This window comes from Chiloscyllium plagiosum, unplaced genomic scaffold (assembly GCF_037043375.1).
Source record: "Chiloscyllium plagiosum isolate Xiang-an unplaced genomic scaffold, Cpla_swu_hap1 HiC_scaffold_8, whole genome shotgun sequence".
Lineage (NCBI taxonomy): Eukaryota > Metazoa > Chordata > Chondrichthyes > Orectolobiformes > Hemiscylliidae > Chiloscyllium > Chiloscyllium plagiosum.
In genome coordinates this window covers 86,826,594-86,841,313 of record NW_028270146.1, presented here as the reverse complement: position 1 = coordinate 86,841,313, position 14,720 = coordinate 86,826,594, and the positions used below count along the sequence as shown (strand labels likewise).

Genomic DNA, 14,720 nt, shown 5'->3' with positions numbered 1-14,720 from the left:
GGCAAGAGAGTAGCCAACAGTAGGCACCTCCCAAATTCAGTAAGGGGACACAGGAATTCTGTCCATTCACAACAGGACATCAATTAGAATCATTCTTGAGCCATTTAAAACTCATTATCCTTGAGCCGATCGAGATGTAAGGGTGGCTCAGGGATTTAACAGGCCTGTGCCCGGAGTAACCTGTCCAACCTACATCGAAGGTTATTATTCCACAGGCAATTTGTGCACAGTTGAGGCTGCTGGCCCCGATCCTGACTCCAGCACTGTTCAGTACGGTCCCAGCAGCATTCCCAATGACACTGCTGGTGAGAGATTACAGCCCTGCTGGGGGCGTGATCACATGGGAGGGGAATACATCCCAAAACTGTACTTTTTGAATTGTTGATTCCAACTTTAAACCTGATCAAGAGTGGCCCAGAACATCACTCTCCACCTTTTACCAGACTCTATCTGTTTTTAACTGTTTGGTAGCCTTCACTCTGCAAATGTTGCCTATTTCTGCACAATTGCAGATCTGGCTGCACAGTGGCTCAGTGGTTAGCACCGCTGCCTCACAGCACCAGGGACCTGGATTCAATTCTAGCCTTGGGCAACTGTCTGTGTGGAGTTTACACATTCTCTCTGGGTAGGTTTCCTCCCACGGTCCAAAGATGTGCAGGTTGGGTGAATTGGCCATGATAAATTGCCCATAATGTTGAGGGATGTGTTGGTTAGGGGAATGGCTCTGAGTGGGATACTCTTCAAAGGGTTGGTGTGGACTTGTTGGGCCGAATGGCCTGTTTCCACACTGTAGGTATTCTATTCATCCCTGGTCTACTGTGTGATACTTTCTTTGATAATTTTTGGAAAATCTATATATATTACATTTTTCTGTTACTTCTTCAGTGAAGTGTTATTCTGCATTTTGTTTTTTTTCTTGAGCATTCACAAGACTGATCATAATTGTTACAATCTGTTTATTCCTGTTGGGTAAAACCCTCTCAAAGATCTGGTCTCACCTCAGCTTGTGATTCTTTGCATTTTGGAATTTGAAGCAGTCCATGTCCAAATGACATGAATATCAGGTTCAATTCGTAACGGGACAACACTGTTACATCATCAGACCGGCAGAAAGCATGCAGTCTAAGTACACCGCCAAAAAATAAACTGCTCTAAATACTTAACGGGTGTGACTAACACCACTATACCTGAGAATGTGTAATGTGAGGCATAAGCATTCATCAAGGAATGTTGCTGACCAGTCTTTGTACCCAATCAGTACAGTAAGAACATTTACAAGGACATCCAAAATACTTTTACATTACCAGAAATCAATCACTGATTTCTGATCTAGACATAGCTCTCTCCCACTCTTTCAACAAGTTGTTAGTGACAGCATGGCTTCTTTTAAAAACAGTGGTACCATCCATATTCACCAGAGGGTCGAAAGACTGAATCTGTTTGATTGAGAGTTAAGCAACAGGATAGGTGCTAATGGTGCGTTTTGACTGCCAAACCTCCAAACAGTGAGAGGAGGTACAGGAGAATATCTGTTGGCAAATATCAGATCCCCTTACGGGTGACATAGTGGCTCAGTGGTTAGCACTGCTGCCTCACAGCGCCAGGGACCCGGGTTCAATTCCAGCCTCGCCGACTGTCTGTGTGGAGTTTGCATATTCTCCCTGTGTCTATGTGGGTTTCCTCCAGGTGCTCCAGTTTCCTCCCACGGTCCAAAAATGTGCAAGTTAGGTAAATTGGCAATGCTAAATTGCCCATAGTGTTCAGTGATGTGTCAATTTGGTGCATTAGTCTGGGGGAAATGTAGAGTAGTAGGGTAGGGGAGTGAGTCTGGGTGGGTTACTCTTAGGAGGGTCAGTGTGGACTTGTTAGACCAAATGGCCTGTTTTCACATTGTAGGGATTCTATGAGCCCCCCAAAAAAAGAAAGAGCAGTGAGAAATTCCAATTACCCTGAAGTTAACAAAGTGGGGAAATGTCATTGTGAAGGTTAGGGAGAATGGAAATGTTGACAAGGGATGATTTTTAACGGCACGTTTTTAGTCATGCACCCCTACCTCAAAAAATTCTCATTTTCAACAACTAAGAAATGATTTTCAATACAGAGGTGCACTATTGCATCCTGGCCAGAATACTCTTTTGGCTTTTTTAACAGTCTCTAACATTTGCTACACAGCCTTAGCAGTCTCAGGGTGAGGATCGATTGAGTGGGTGAAAGCTGACTGCTAATGGGGCCAATGATGTCAGCAACCTGTGTGTGACAGCATGAAATGACAGAGGTTTCTGACTGAAATACCCAACCTTGTCCTGACTGAGGTGAGATATCGCCACACTGTGCATACTGTTGGACCAGATACTTTCTTTTTGGAGTCTGACACAGATGTGTGGTGTTTGTCATCAACATTTACGCAGATACACACCTCAACAGCCTCTATAATCACAACTGGACAGCCTTCAGCCAGTAAGATCAATAGCAAAATATCAACTCACCTGGAACACTGCAATCACAAGCACTCTCTTTACAAGCCAAAGTAGTCTCATCTGTGTCTGCTGGCTTTTCAGTGGCCTGCAAGCTAATCCCATATTCACAGGAGTATATCACATTATCATGTTGCAAAGTTCTCAGATTCAACTCTTGCCTTATGCTTTCCCCCGTTTGGTCTGGGGTATCCTGACGTACGTTTTGCAACAGACATGTCAATTATTTCTCCCAGTCGGTAGTAACCTCAAACATACCTGAGTAACTGAGAAGCTGGAGGCTGCTTGTGTTGTTCCATACATCCAGATAAGAGGGAACGCAGGTCCAGCTGACTTTAGCCGTTTCAAAGTCGAAAATAAAATCAAATTTATTTTGGTTGCTTTGCTGACCCCTAGAAAATATAGTTGTTGACAAGTAAATCCTCACTGTACGCCAGCACCTGAATACCTTAACTTCTGTGTCACCAATAAAAAGTTGCTTTTCATGATTCCCCGCAAGGGTACAGTTCATGCCCCTCGTGAGTTGCCGTAATGAGACACCTCTTTACATCTTCAAGACTTTGGAGTGAATTCCCTGGCAAGATGCCTGACAAAACTGTTACAGCTTCAGCGTGTTTTTCAGCAGGGTTACTTACAGTCACGGGAGTTTCCCAAGCAAAGGTTAGCCGGCTTAAAACAGAAGTCCCTTAACAGGCATCTCTCAAACAGATGGAGATTCATATCACAGTGACTCGTACACAGCACTAACAAAACAATGGCAGCTTGGTCATTGCTTGCAACAAGTCCTTTCTCTGTGAATACTTTATTGCAGATTAGACAAAACTCCTGCTGACTCCTGACACGACCACTATTAACTCACAACTAACTCCAGTTAGTTACACTGGAAAGTAAGCAAATTAGTCAAACAATGATGAACAATGGGAATCAGTCCACTGGGCTGTTTACCACTCAGCAAATATTCTCTCTCTCTCTCTCATTCTCCCTGCATCCCCTTTCTCAAATCTCTGCGATATTTTCCTTCCCCATGGTTGGCACGTTGGTTTCACTTCTGTGTTTAGTCATGACAGATGAATTTTCCATTAAGGCTAAAAGGTTTAGAAGCAGAATTAGACCATTCGGCCTACTGAGTTTGTTCTGCCATTCGATCATGGCTGACACATTTCTCAACCCCATTCTCCTACCTTCGCCCAGTAACCTTTGATCCCCTTACCAATCAAGAACCTATCTATTTCTGTCTTAAGTAAACTCTCAGCCTTCTGCAGCAACAACCCAACAGGAAAATAAATAAAATAATTAAAACTAATGTTCTGGATAGACACAGAAAAGCTGATCAGAAAGCTTTTGATGGTGCATTTGCCTGACATCAAGCACAGATATGGAATGTTCGGAATTTTGGGTCAAAACAAAGAGAATCACTTATGGCTCTGCAAATGGCAGGATAAAATCAGAGTTAAATCATGGCACATACATTGGGTTTATTAGTTCAGTTGGTTAAATGGCCCGTGTGAGGCTCAGAATAACAGCAACTGCAGAGATTTGATTCCAGTTCCAACTAAGGTGCACTCAATGTCTGCCCCTGAGAGTAAGAGGCAATGACCAAACCACCATAGACAAAGAGAGGAATAAAACTTCAGGATGAAGCATCGCCAGACACTGAGCCAAGAGTCTGCCTTCAGGCAAAGCACATATGAAGATTGGGTAATGCGATGGAGCTTATATATTGTCAAAAGCTGATTGTGATAACAGGTACAAGAAGTCCTTGTTCGGACAAATACATGGAATTCACAGAGTTTGGAAAATAATGTGTTTGGATTCCCTGGCTAAGATTCCTGTTGTAAGTGCTGGTCTTTAATTGTATGTTTAATTATTCTTTATAATAGTTATTATTCTATAATAAACTGACCAGTGAGCACCAGAAATTAAGTTCTGTGAACCTTATCATTTTGTGGGGAAATTTATAAGTAAAAACACAGTCCTCTAACACACACAATAACCTAGGAGAAAGTGAGGACTGCAGACATAGACGATCAGAGTTAAAAAGTGTGGTGCTGGAAAAGCATAGCAGGTCAGGCAACATCCAAGGAGCAGGAGAGTCGACATTTCAAGCATAGGCTCTTCATCAGGAATGCTATGAGGAATCACAATAACCTGCCGACACAAGTTGTTGCTCTATAAGACCAATACAAAACCAATCCAAAAAGCTGTGGGTGCTGGAAATCTGAACTTCAGAGTTCTGAAGGGTCACTAGACCTGAACTGGACCTGAACTGTTAACTCTGCTTTCTCTCCACAGATGCTGCCAGACTTGCTGAGCTTTTCCAGCTTTTGTTTTGATTTGGTCACTACGCAACCATACTGGGTGTGGTTTTCAGAATCGGTACATGCCTCCACAATGGACATGCATGGGTTACACTTGAATATTGGAGGTTCGCCAATCTCAGTTATATCATTGTCAAAACAAAATTCTGAGCAGTGGACTCCACATGCTTTATCACACAGAGTCAGGGTAGCAGGTACGGGAGAAAATTGGAGATGGACTGAGGAACGCCCTGCCATCACATGCCTAATAATCATCAGCCTCAATAAAAGCGCAGCATGGGAGGGAATCGCCCAGAAAGCCTTTCTGCCACAGTTAGTGAATGATGTGACAAACCAGAGGAAATAGTGAAAGGAACACCCCTGTAGTGAAGGTGCTGATCCTCAGAGTGACCTGAGTAGCTGCTTGTGTGCCTCAGGATCAACGTTGTCCTCCTTCTGAATGTCGACTGAATTCAATGAAAAAGAGCACAGAGAACAAAACACTGATAACTTACTGACACTTAAAAAAAAGTGCTCAACTTTTTTTGCCTCTGATTCCTGGTGGACAGAGTCACTTTTTATATATATATATAAAACAATAGGTTTAAAAAGTCTTGAAATAGTGAACAAGTTACATTTTTAGATTGCAATAATGGACACATATCTGGAAAGGTAGTCAGCACATTTTTATTTCTTTTGTATGCTCCTCTACATAGACCATTATTGGGCACAGACAGAGGAGTGCAATGAAAGCCTCAACTATTCGAAAGGAATTTCTTTCAAAGCCACTCTATATAAAATTTAAGGGAAGGTAAGTCCTTTCATTCCTTTATGGGGTATGTGTATTGCTTTGTGGATGATGCCTTGTCAGTGGATCATAAATTGGTTGCATCGCAGAATGCGGCCATTTTGTTCATCGTGTCCACAGTAACCTTCTGTACCTACACTTCACCTCGTCCAATCCCATGCCTTAACCTGTAGTGTGGCAAAATATTTTCTCTAAGTAATTATCCAATTTGCCTTTTGGAAGCCTGAATGCATTTGCTTCTCCACCACACTTGCAGATCCTAACTCATTTTGCCATTCAGCATTAATCTCTGATTCTCAGTCTTTCCTTCAATGAGAACAATTTTTCCCTGTCTATCCTGTTCAGATCCCTCATCATTCCAATCACTTCTCTATCAGATCTTCTCTTAATCTTCGTTCCTCCAAGGGGAACAGTCCATCGAGCCACATAACTGAAGTTACTCATTGTTGGAATTAATCTAAAGAATCTCTTCTGCACACACTCAAATGCCTTCCAAACTTTCCATCAACTAGACACAGTATATCATCATTTTCAAGACTAAAAGGACTGTGAGGGAAATAAAGTTTCCCCTTGTGCTCTAGACTTCTGATTCAGAATTTTGTTTACAGTGTCTACATTCTTATTTTCACCCAAAGAATATATGTGATACCAGTTGTCTTTTGTCTGACTTAAAGGTGACTGAGTTTGTGCGTATTTGGGGATTTTGAAAGGTAGTTCATGATGCATAATTAGAGATCTGTTCCTCTCTGTGCTCTTGTTAAAGTTAAGTATATTATAATAAATATTTATATTTTTCCTGTTATTCAGAAAACCTGGTGTGAGTTGCTTTTGTTCTGAGTAGCAGTAAGGCAAATGGGACATTTTGGATCATCACACTGGGATTCTATATACTTATACGTTTTGTAATGGCTTGTGGAGCGATGGGGTGTGATTATCGGTGCACTCCTCCCAGTTAACTTGTGACAGGCCAAAAAGCCCAGTATCACTGAAGGTGCAGCTAAGACTCTGACAGCAGGGGCAGCTCTAGCTTACATGGAAGGATGTACTAAATAGCCTGTCTATTAGCTGAACTGGTGATAGTGAACAGAAATGTTGTGATTATATAACACACACACAAAAACACAAACACATGATTAAATGAATCAACTCTTGGTTTCATCCCTTCTTAGAAAACAATACCAACTCTTTATCGTCTTCTACATAAATATATATTTCCTATTATTTATCATAAACTTTATTGCGTCCACCTGCAACTCTTGTTTCATGATGCTGCTCAAAATCTGAAAGTGTTAATTCTAGTTTAGCTTGTCTATTCTGAAACTTTACTCATGTTTGCTCTAAAATATTTATCTTGGAGTTCAAACATTCCCAATTCATCTATTTGATCTGCCTAGCACATCCTTCTTTCTGTCCCGGTAGCCCCATGTTCTGTCCTGATCAATAAATCATTCCCAATTCATCATCCGATTTCCAGGAAATAGAATTCCCAGGACAGCTTGCAATGCTCTATTCTTTTAAGAATGAGGCTAACTGGGATAAAATCTAAGGAGTGGATCACATATCGGCAAGAATATTGATGGGTTTCTCGAAGCAAGCAGACATTTAAGATGAGACAATCATTTTCTCTCAGCGGGAGCAACTCTCCAAACAATAGTACAAACTCTGAAGACAAGACTGGAGGTTGGCTAATGTGATGTCACTATTCAAGAAAAGTGGTAAAGAAAAGCCAGGCAACTATAGATCAGGGGCAAAGTTGTTGGAGGGAATCCTGAGGGACAGGATTTACATATATTTGGAAAGGCAAGGACTGATTATGGAGTGTCAACACAGTTTTGTGTGTGGGAAATCCTGTCTCACTAACCTCATTGAATTCCTTGAAGAAGTAACGAAGAGGATTGATGAGGGCAAAGCGGTGGACATGGTTTATATGGACTTCAGTAACATGTTCGACAAGGTTCCTCATGTTGATATGTCAGCAAGGTTAGATCTTATGGAATACAGGGAGAACCAGCCATTTCGATCCAGAACTGGCTCAAAGGTAGAAAATAGGAGTGCTGGTGGAGGGTTGTTTTCAGACTGGAGGCCTGTGACCTGCAGTGTGCCACAAGGATCAGTACTTTTTGTCATTTGGACATGAACATAGGAGGCATGGTTAGTTAAGTTTGTAGATGACACCAAAACTGGAAGTGTCGTAGACAGCGAAGAAGGTTATCTCTGATTCCGACGGATCTTGATCAGATGGGCCAATAGGCCAAGGTGTGGCAGATGGAGTTTAATTTAGATAAATAGGAGGTGCTGCATTTTGGAAAGGTAAATCAAGGCAGGAATTATACATTTAATGGTATGATCCTGGGGAGTGTTGCTGAACAAAGAGTTCTTGGAGTGCATGTTCATATTTCCTGTAGAGTCGCAGGTAGATGGGATAGTGAAGAAGGTGTTTGGTATGCTTGCCTTAGTGTTCAGTGCATTGAGTATAGGAGTTGGGAGATCATGTTGCGGCTACAGGATGTTGGCTAGGCTACTTTTGGAATACTACCTTCGATTCTGGTCTCCTTCCTATAGAATGGACGTTGTGAAACTGGAAAGGGTTCAGAAAAGATTTATAAGGATGTTGCCAGGGTTGGAGGTTTTAAGCTACAGGGTGAGACTGAATAGGCTGGGGCTATTTTCCGTGGAACTTCGGAGGCTGAGGGGTGAGCTTATAGAAGGTTATGAAATCATGAGGGGCATAGATAGGGTAAGTAGCCAAGGTCTTTTCCCCAGGATACGGAGTCCAAAATTAGAGGGCATAGGTTTAAGGGGAGAGGGGAAAGATTTAAAAGTGACCTGAGGGGCAACTTTTTCACACAGAGTGTGATGCGTGTATGGAATAAGTTGCCAGAGGAAGTGGTAGAGGCTGGCACAATTACAACATTTAAAAGGCATCTGGATGGGTATATGAATAGGAAGGGTTTACAGGGATTTGGGATAAATGCTGGCAAATGGGACTAGATTAAAATAGAATGTCTGGTCGGCATGGACAAGTTGGACCAAAGGGTCTGTTTCCATGCTGTATATATGGTTCTATGATGCTACAACCATTGCAAACTGAAAGCAAAAGTTGTCAATTGCCATAAAGGTCCATCTGGTTCACTAATGTCCTTTAGTGAAGAAAATCTGCTGTTTGTACCCTAATCTAGCTGTGACTCTCACACAGCCATGTGGTTGACCCTTAGCATATTGCACAGATTACTAAATTGGTGAGTATTGTAAATTATTAAAGGTAGTAGAAAATAGTAAAATAAATTAACAACAAGTAGAGATTGTCAACAACTCTGAAATAAAATGATAAAAAGATATACTGAAATGAGTACAGGGAAATGTAGTTTTTACAACATTTACAGGACTCCATTTTTATCTTTAAGAAAAGTAAAAATAAAAGGAGAACAACTGGATCTAGTGACAAAAAAATGAATCAGAATAAATAACAGAAGTAAACATCTGGGAGCATCTCAGCAATAGTGATCATACCCTAATGACACTCAATGTGAATATAACACAAACCAAAGTAATGTGTTCAAAAATTAGAGAATGAGAAAGACACTAAGGAAAGTGAACTGGAAAATTTTCATTGGCCAAGATACCATTCAGAGCACAGTCTATTGCCTTGTCAGTCCTTCCTAAGCTACCTCAAACTTCACCAGATTGAATTCTATTTGTCATTTTAGCTCTGTCCAGCTCACTAGTCTGTTGATTTCCTTCACCAATTTATCAAATCCCACCTCATTATTTTACACATTATCGATTTTCATGTCTTTGTGAATGACTTGACCATAACCTCTTCATGTAAGTCCAAATCATTAATGTGCAACACAAATAGCAAGGCGTCCAGCATCAAGCCCTGTGGAATCTAATGAAATAGACTTCCAGTCACAGAAACATTCCTCTCGCAGCACTCTTCTCTTCCTGTCTTTCAGCCAATTTTGGATCTACTATATCACTTTGCCTTGGATCCCATGGGCTCTTACTTTCTTGAGCAGCCTACATTGAGGGATCTTAGTAAAGGCTTTGCAAAATTCCACATCAATGGCACTAAATGCATGTCTCGCTCGCTACCACTCTTCCTCAAAATACTCAATCAAATTTGTCAAACACGATTTTCCTTTAACAAATCCATGGTGACGATCTCTGATTAATGTGCATTTCTCCATGTGCAACTACATTGTGTGCCTCAGAATGCTTTCTGAAATCTTTCCCATCATAGAGCTTACACTGACTGACCAATAATTTCCAAATCTGTTTGGTTGCTTGGTGAATGCACATGCCTTGGCTGTCAAGTCCTGGAGTGGGACTTGAACCTGGAGCCTGCTGACTCAGTGGCAAATCCACAAGACCCCCCAGACTTTGCACGTGAATTTCCTCACTTTTGCAAACTGATTTAGAATTAAAATCCAATTTGAACAACTTCATCAGCACCAAAGCCAATTAACTTGTACCTCATCATCATCTGTCTAGCTCAATACTTTATGATGTGTTCAGTTGAGTCAGCAGAGAATCTCACAGATTAGGGACTTTTCAAGCTCCAATTTCACTCCTGAAAATGCTGTAGTAAGTAGCAAGGCAAGTGAAATATTCTATCAATAATACAGTTTCAGACAATAGCTTGCAGTCATCTATGTACCCAGGAGAGGGTGCTGGGTTTGGACAGGAGGTTGAGCAATGGAGGTATTGCCGTCATCCATTTGGTAAACTGCTGACTGAGATAGGATTGTTGTTGGATTTGATGGGAGGGGTTGGGTTGAGAGTGTAGTTAAAGATTCAGCAATAGCTCAAGGATTTGATTATTTATTTTGATTCAGGGCCCAGTTCTGCAAACAATAGTCAAAAACCCAGCAAAGTGATGTGATTACAGCGAGAATAAGATTTGAATCATAAAACAGAGGAGGCAGCCTTGTTTCTTGCTGGCTCAAAGAAGTTGTTCAATTCATTCCAGTGCCATGTCCTTTGTCCAATCTTTTGTCAAACGTTTACTTGACCAGAATAGGTGCTGTAGCAAAATAACACCTTCTCACCTAACTTTAACAGAACAAGCCTGATTAATAAAGCCAATCTCTGCTCACATCCAGCAGTAAACAGCTGTACTACATCGGCAATGTGTCCAAATCCATTACAGTCTGTGGGCTCTCTCTGCTGATCTATAATTTTCCTAGCTGTCTCCAGTTAGGAAAGGTGTAGTTGCCCAATGTTCTTGGGGCTCTTGTGCTAAAGTGGTCATGTACCAGTTTCCGCCTGTCAGAAAAGTACATCAAAGCATCTCAGTTCTGAAGAAGGGTCACTGGACCTGAAAGATTAACTCTTGATTTCTCTCCAAGACCCGCGGAGATGTTCCCAGCAATTTCAGTCTTTGTTTGTGATAGCATCTCCGAACAGGGCTGTTTAGAAAATATCTTGGCCGATGCTCTTGCTCCCGCTAAGAATTCCATGGAGCTCAGATGAGAACAGGCGTGAACAATGTCCAACATTTTCTGAACCTACTTCTGATGGAGGTGAACTCAGCCTGAACAAGCTGAGGAATGCAGCTTAACATTGACATTGGATCCACACCATTAAAAATACAGCACCTCCAAATGCATGTGCTTCTGTCTATGATATCCTGTTGATAGTCAAACAGCCTGTTGCTGTCACGCCTCACAGAAACAATGACTACTGGGACAACATCAGAGCGCAGAGGATTCGTTATCACCAGAACAGAACAGTAGTAGAGAAAAGAAAACTGGAGACAAAAATCAAAAATTAACAAAGAAGCCTACATTAGTGGGGGACTCACCAGCTGGGTGGAGGTTGCATCATCCAAAGGCTGGCTGCCTTGCCAAACAGAATGCATTAAAACAGACTGTAAGGTACCTGTGTGATCCTCGCTGAATAGCCCACCCACATAAGACATGTTAAACATCAGGGATTTTTGGTACCAAAGCCAATTTGTTTTAGAGTGATCATGAATAAATCATGGTATTAGGGAAAGTCGACATGAACAAGTCGACAGCAGAGTCACTCTAAGTAGGTTGGAGCAGACTTCATTTCTTAATTTAATGATGAAGGTTTTCAAACCTGAACAATCTTGAATACCTTTGTTGCAATTCCAGCATTACAGCACGACTGAAATCTAATTTCTCTTACTTTATTTCATTGCACTTTATAAAATATTTAAAATCCATTCTTTTAAAGCAGTACGCTTACGTATTCATATTAATCTGAAGCACAGGCTGGAAATAACATTTCTCGCCTCTATACAACATTACCCTTTATATGGAATAGGAAAAGATACTAGAAATATCAGCATCAGGAAAGACAGAGGCCGGATTACTATTTCGGGTCTAAACCTTTTGACAACTGACAAAGAATCTGCATCAAAATTCTTACTCAGTCTTTACAGATGCTGAAGGGTCATTTTCAGCATTTCTCTGGATTTATTTTGTTAACAGGTTTTCTCCCCCTTCTCACTTTTTGGCAGACCACAGGAAGGTGATGATCTCTCTTTTGCCTCTCAATGGCAGTTTAAGTTGGTACATTTTGCAGGAGAACTGTAGCTTTCATTGTGGGCACTGGCAATTTTTGGAAAGCGTAGCAGTACTGTATTCGTCATGGGAATGGAAAGGGTTATTGTGAATATGTGAATATGCAACATCACTGGGAATTTACTAGTTATAGTTGCTGCTTACTAAGTTCAATTAAGAAGGTAATGGCTGATCCAATAAAAGACTTCTGCAATATTTGCCAATCAATCTCCGTGACCCAACATCATTATAATCAACAACATGGAGCACAAAATACTTCACTTTTTTTCTGTATCAGTTGTTGCTAATTTAATAAAATGGAGTATTATTAAATTGCTCCAAATTTATGGGCAGCACGGTGGCACAGTGGTTAGCACTGTTGCCTCACAGCGTCAGAGTTCCGGGTTCAATTCCCGCCTCAGGCAACTGACTGTGTGGAGTTTGCACGTTCTCCCCGTGTCTGCGTGGGTTTCCTCCGGGTGCTCCAGTTTCCTCCCACTGTCCAAAGATGTGCAGGTCAGGTGAATTGGCCATGCTAAATTGCCCGTAGTGTTAGGTAAGGGGTAAATGTAGGGGTATGGGTGGGTTGCGCTTCGGCGGGTCGGTGTGGACTTGTTGGGCCGAAGGGCCTGTTTCCACAGTGATGTAATCTAATCTAATCTCTAAGATGTTCTTCAACCTGCACTTAACATAGGAACATACAAGGAAATGTGCAACATCTGATTTAATGAGAACCTTCAACCACTCTCTCTCTCCCTTCCGTACATTGCAATCGTAATTTGTACTTCTCGTTCATACCAATGTTACTACAGCCCTGCAAGACTTGTTTTGTTGAATTCACAATTTACAACACCTCCTCCTTCAACTCATTGCTTTTCAGGACCTCAGGATTGTAGAATATTTTCCCTCTCAGTTTTTCTGTTGTACTGCATTCTAAAACTCAAGCCTGTTTTCACTTTCTTCTTCCTGATTCAGTTAATAGTTTCTCTACTTGCTTTCAATCTTGACAACATTCTCGCCAAGATCACCTCCCCTTTTCATACACGTTTCTCAATTCAGAAATTCACTGCCTGGGCTCCAGTCGCATTCTCCACAGACTCAAAATGTGACCCTTTTTCCTATAAGTTTCTCTCATGCTCTCTAATCTCCTCCACCATCCTCTTCCTGCTTATTTTCCATCAGCTCTTTGATCTTTTTTAAATCTCCTGTCACTTCTTGTGGCACACTGATATTCTGTCCTGTATGTTTCTGCATAGATGCAGTGTCCCTAAATCTCCATCTTAAAATGCTGTCTGCAGCCAATAGATTAAATGCAAAACTTCCAAAAGTTTCAGACCGGAAAAAAGTTGTTTTTCTCCTGTTGTCACAGTGAATGTCTTGGGACAGTAACAGTTATATATTCAGCTCGAGACATGTAGAATAAGAACATCGTAAACTGATAAACATGGATGGCATGTCATCTCACCCTAGCAGAGTCCCTCTGCTGGTACACATCCATAGCGTAGCCTGAAGTGGAGCAGATGCACAATGCAATCTTCGATACACTGAAACTCTGCTTTTTTTTTTCTGTAGCCCTCCTACTCTTTTTTTGTTATATCCGTCATTTTAGAATTGTTATGATTGTTGATGTTTCTTTGTCCTTTTCTTACGTCACTGAATAAAAAGCGAAAGAACTGCAGATGCTGTAAATCAGAGACAAAGATAGAAATTGCTGGAAAAGCTCAGCAGTTCTGGCAGCATCTGTGGAGAGAAATCAGAGTTAACATTTTGGGTCAAGTGACCCTCCCTCAGAGTTTATGTCACTGACATCTGTCTCCTCTGAGCTGTATCTTTCTCTGCGCGTACCTGCAATATTTGTTTTGCTGCATTTACAATTTACCACATCCCCTCCTGCAACACATTGCTTTTCAGAACCTCAAGGCTGCCGAACTCCTTCCCTCCCTCAGTTTGTCTGTTCTAATATATTATGAAACTCAAGCCCTTTTTCACATCATTCTTTCTGATCCAGTTAATGTTTTCTCTAGGGACTTGGAAATATGATTTGATGTTGAAATATCTCGCTGTTCCTTCACCGTCAATGGGTGAAAAGCCTGGAATTTGCTCCCTACTAGTGTTGTGAGTCTACCCACACCAAATGGATTGCCATGGAAGTAGCTCACCATCACCTTCTCAAGGGCAACAAGGGATGGGCTATGAATGGTGACCTAGACAGCAGCACCCACATCCCATGTATGAATGAAAAAAGATTCCTCAGTCAGAGTTTCATGAGAAAACAGCTAATAAAAAAGATGCCTGATAAATGGGGATAAGGAACGTGGCTGATTTGATGTCAGTCGTAAATGACACATAAGGAGTTATTATAAAGCTGTCAAAAACAATCAGTTCATCTCTTTCCATAGGCTCTGTGCTTGAAGAGATTGCTCTTAATTCCTTACAAAATGGGCTAGTTTAAGCTAACTAATTGGACTCAAAGTTATTTTTTAAGGGAATTAAACTAATTATGTATTTTTGCAAATGAACTTTCGGTAATATAATAATTTATTTCAGCAAAAGTTAATGAGCATAATGAGTGATGGATAATGAAAATTAAATAGCCATTAAGCTCGAG

General features: G+C 41.2%; 1 protein-coding gene across 6 annotated transcripts in view; it reads right to left on the bottom strand.

Annotated features, from left to right (window-relative positions):
- The window catches only part of slc8a3 (solute carrier family 8 member 3), a 504,604-nt gene that overhangs the window by 357,987 nt on the left and 131,897 nt on the right, over positions 1 to 14,720 (bottom strand). The window lies entirely within an intron of this gene.